Source organism: Pseudochaenichthys georgianus, chromosome 24, assembly GCF_902827115.2.
Source record: "Pseudochaenichthys georgianus chromosome 24, fPseGeo1.2, whole genome shotgun sequence".
Classification (NCBI taxonomy): Eukaryota; Metazoa; Chordata; class Actinopteri; order Perciformes; family Channichthyidae; genus Pseudochaenichthys; species Pseudochaenichthys georgianus.
Genome location: NC_047526.1, coordinates 18,245,147 through 18,250,064, shown reverse-complemented (window position 1 = coordinate 18,250,064; position 4,918 = coordinate 18,245,147). Strand labels below are relative to the sequence as shown.

At 40.5% G+C, this 4,918-nt stretch overlaps 1 long non-coding RNA gene across 1 annotated transcript; it reads right to left on the bottom strand.

Annotated features, from left to right (window-relative positions):
- Positions 1 to 2,897: 2,897 nt before the first annotated feature.
- LOC117439560 (uncharacterized) lies at positions 2,898 to 4,578 on the bottom strand. Its single transcript, XR_004551169.2, has 3 exons — positions 4,546 to 4,578; positions 4,161 to 4,217; positions 2,898 to 3,256 (listed from the first exon to the last, which is right to left on the bottom strand). It is a non-coding gene; the product is annotated as an uncharacterized lncRNA (long non-coding RNA).
- Positions 4,579 to 4,918: the final 340 nt, after the last annotated feature.

Below are 4,918 nucleotides of genomic sequence, written 5' to 3'. Positions count from 1 at the left end.
TCCATTGACTTCAATACATAATTTTTCCGAAATAAGGTCCCATGAACCGGAAGTAGGGCGTGACTTCGCCACTCTAGAGGTTAGAAGAACAAGATGTGAAGTGATTGCATGTTGGCTAATAAAGTTGGCAAGTAAAGCTAGTCTAAAGATTCAAGAAGATGTGTTATTTATAACCAATAAGAACATTACATGATACCAGGACACGGGTAAAACTTTGCCGGGAGCAAAAAGCAACACAGAATGGATGCATTAAAACCGCCAAGTCAGTTAAATCTGACTGGAAATGTGGATATGAAATGGAGGACATTCAAGCAACAGTTTCTGCTGTACGCTGCGTCTGTCGGAGCGTATACAAAGTCAGATGCTAGAAAAATAGCATTACTGCTAACCGTTGCCAGACTAGAAGCATTGGAAGTCTACAATACTTTTGTGTTTGCTCAACCAGAGGACAAAGATAAGTTGGATGGTGTCTTAAACAAGTTTGATGAGCACTGCCTATCGAAAAAGAACGAAACATTTGAAAGGTACGTCTTTCGCACAAGAATGCAGCATCAGGGGGAAACATTTGATAACTTTCTCACAGACCTCAAGCTAAAGGCAAACGTCACCACACGTCACCCAGAGTCAACTAAATAGATTGATTGCCAGCAGGGGCGGATATAGAAAAATATTCATGGGGTGGCAGGAGATTTTGAGGGGTGGCAGAAGTATATGCCGATTTAATCGCAGTCATATCAATCAATGTTAACAATCAATGTTAGACCCCCACAAAGAGGTTAAGGATGGCAGCTTCCTCATACGTTGCACTCGGAGAGAAATAGTTGAGACAGAGATGATGAACTGTTAAGTCCTTAGGCATGGTTTATTTTACTCTGCACTGCAGGTGCATCCTTTCGCTCAGCCGAGCTAACTTAGAATAACAACATTTATTGCCTCACAGTGGTACAATAATAACATGACATCCCTTTGACATCCCTTTGTGAGCTTGAGTACAGAATATATATATATATATATATATATATATTTAACAACTGAGGACAAATGTACACATTTCCCTTAACACAAGTTTATCACGTTAACAGTTTTCTATGCTCATCGAGTCATTCGTGAGCAGAGCATCAAGTTGGCTATAACTTCAGTTCACAAACTTATTGAGATCCAAAGCTTTACTGCGTTTGGATTCAATGCTGAGTACAGCCAAACTTGACAGTCTCTTTTCTGTCATTGTAGACCTCAAATAACTCTTAATGATCCTAAGAGTTGAAAAACTTCTTTCACAGGATGCACTGCTCACCGGTAAAACTATTGCTATTTTACACAATCTGGACAACTCATAAAAAACATCCTGGTATGGGTCCAAAAATTGAGCAAACTCCATCAGAGTGGTAGGACTCCCCTTTTCCTTCTTCTTTCTTTCTAGTACTCTCCTCGTCTGATGTAATTCGTGTTTAAGATCCTCAATATTAGAATTATAGGCATTAGCCAATAAAAGAACAGCCTCCTCACTCAAAAAAGTAGCACTTGATGGATTTAGTGCCTGGACACCTTGCATTATGTTGCAATTTGTGTGAGAAAAGCGTCTTTCTATTTCTCCAATCATGTTATCCATAACTGGATAGTACACATTGACGCAAAAAGAGTGTTTGCCATCTGGAACTACATGCTATCCCAAAGTGGAAGGGATGACACTATCTTGAAGGGTCCTTGTTGTCTGTCTTGACCTCTTTGGCTTTCGCTGAGTTGTTTCAATGCTACTTCTTTCACACAAAACAAGTGCTTCACTCCACACTTCATCAAAGGAGGCTTCACTGCGATATTGTACCAGTGTCTCTTTAAGTGCTTCAACTAGTTCCACGGCCTAAGCCAAGCCCAATGTTTTGGACTGGAGCATATCTGACAAAAATGTAGAGTCACTCAAGACCTTTCGGAACAGTACAAGGCATCCAACAAAATGCAGATCAATCTGAACCAATATCCCCCTGGCTTCAACAGCTCTATGTGGATGGTTCTCAGAGGAAATCTCTTCAAGCAGCTGTACTATTGCAGGTAACCTATCCATAACATTGCGACATGCTACATGTCTGCAGGCCCAACGTGTATCACTAAGCCTTTGGAGTTCCCTTGGTGCACCGTCAAACATCTCCCGCTGCACTTCCAGCCATTTGTTGTGTACATAAGACCCAGATATGAACACATACAATCGTTCCATCAATGAGAAGAAGTTTCCCGCATCTGTTACACTTTTGACAGAGTCTACTACTGACTAAGTTTAGGCAGTGTGCACTGCAATGCACAAAGAAAGCATTTTTGGCTATTTCTTTTATTTTCGCTTGAACACCAGCATGTATCCCGCTCATCACTGCAGCGCCATCGTAGCCCTGACCGACAAGGTTTTCTTTATCTCCAGCCCATGTTTCTCAAGAAAACAAATAATCTTACCACTTAACGCAGCAGCATCCAGGCCTTCTGCCACGTCAAACTCCAGAAAGCTCTCGTGAACAACACCATTGTAATAGTATCTCAGAACAAATTAAATGTGCTCTTTTATCTGAAGATCTTTAGTTTCGTCTACAATAACTGAAAACTGCCTGCTCTTTTTAACCTCTTGAATTATTTCTTCCTTAACCATTGCAGCCAAACATTCCAGTATCTCGTTTTGGATAGTTTTACTGGTGTATGTTGCATTTTTAGCTTGCGTTTCAAGTCTTTTTTTAATCATAGGATCATGGTTTCCCAGCAAATCTAACATAGCTAAAAAAACACCTTTTTTTTTCTGAGTCAGGATTCTCCCTGTGACCCCGCTGGGCTGTGTTTTCTGTTGCAGTTAGAATCAGAATCTCAGCTAGTGTTTTAATGTAGTTTTGATTTTCAATCACCTGTTTCTTATTTTGCTCATCCATTATTCCCATCATTGAGGTATTTCTGTCACTCATTTTCTTGTTTTCTCCCCATGCAAACATTGCCTTTACATGGCTTTCAGATCGGACATGAGAACAGAAACCACTGTCTTTCATTGTGGCCTTTTTCCAGTTACGATACCCGTCAATTGAGGTGAAAACGGTCTTGGGGGCATCAGGTAAAGAGAAATGTCTACAGGGGAAACAATACGCTGAATCATTGGACTGTGAGTACTCAAGCCATGAATGAGTTTTGTACCAGTCCGTTCTGAAGCTTCTTCTGGCTCCTCCCTGAAGGGTCTTTGGGAAACTCTCCCGTGTCGGCTGAGCTGGCTCCTCACACCTGGACTTGGATATGTCTAAAAAATGGAAGTAAAACATATTCAAACTGTAATAGAGCTCAACTGATTACACATTATAATCAACTAATTATAACACAGCTTGGAGCTGTCATTTATTCAATATGTGTTTATCCTACTGGCTGTGTTAATGTGTGCAGCACAACATTTTGGCCTGGGTGTGTATTGTTTTGGATAATTTTTGAATTTCAACCTCAGCTGCTATAATAGGTCTAAAATACATTGTACACAAAATACTCACAATCTACCCTTTTCCTCATACTCAAAACTATCTAAGGAAGGCAAACATAATTTTCTTGAATTAATAATATATTTATTAGACTGAGGCTAGCCCTGTCTCTTAAATAAACTGTTTTGCAAAATGTCCTTTTGTGTGATTTTTGCATCTTATTCAGATGCATTATACTTTATATTAACAATGTTCATACCATGTGGACCAACTCGACTGGCCGTTGGTTGCAAGGGCTTAGGAATATTCCTTTCCCCCTCACTGTCTGAGCTCTGCATGCCGTCTTGTTGTCTCTCGCTCTCTCCCTCTTGCACCTTGTCTATGTGATGCTCTCCCTCTTCCATCTCTCTTCTTCTCTGTTGTGTTCTCCTTCCTCCTCCTGTCCGTGTTCATCTTTGCCTTCTATCTCATCACTGACACTTTCCTGTTGCTGTTCTTCATCTCCTTCCACCTCCTCATGTCCCTGGTCATTTACCTTGTCACTTCCCTGTTGCTCAGCCTCACTTTCTATCCTCTTTGGTGAGAAAAAACTTGCAATGCCACATTTCCTCTTCATTTCTATAAGATTCAAAGTCCATTTATTACGTTGTTTTCTTTTATATTACCATTAATCATTATTAATAATGATGTTCAAATTAAAATGCTGTATGGGCAAATGCTTGTTTTCCCACTTACTGTGTGCTTCAAACTCCAGCTTGTGGCCCAATCTTTGCTTGCAATCCAAACAGATTCCTGAAATAAGATTCAAAGTTATTATTGAAGAGCAGAATCGTTTAGCCTTGATCAGGTCGTACATCTTGCTAAATGATTGATAATATAAAAATATTTCATGCATGACATTTTTTTAAACAAAAACCTAGCTAACGTTCCACGCACACTGTACAGTAAGTAAAGAGTTACTGATAATAACGTTACTCAACCGGATTTGTATCGTTTCAATATCAGCGTTAACGTTATGATTCACATGGACATATCTAACTTCTCTCTTTTCTGTAACGTTCTGAAAACATTAGCTTTGTTCTACACTTATTTCACAGGAGACGTAGTTGATCAGTCTTACCTCATTCCTTCCGTCTACTTCACCGAATGCTTCTGTCCCGTTCAAAATGAAATCGCCGCCAATCACATTTCAGCTCGCGCCAAGGACTGGCTCTCGTCTTGTGCTGCATTCACTTGCACTCGGAAATTAGAGATTTTTTCTCATAAATGTCCGATGAGCCACAACTTTTATTTTAAAACAAAGCTGCCAACTGGGGTGGCAGCTGGGGTGGCAAGGATGTGTTTTAGGGTGGCAGCTGCCACCCCATGCCACCCCGGTAGATCCGCCCCTGTCAGGTATGTTGTTGAGGACATGCTGCCCATCGCAACGGTCGAGTCTGTTGCCTTCATAGAACTAGTCAGCAAAAAACAACACAAAGGTAAAGTAACTTATT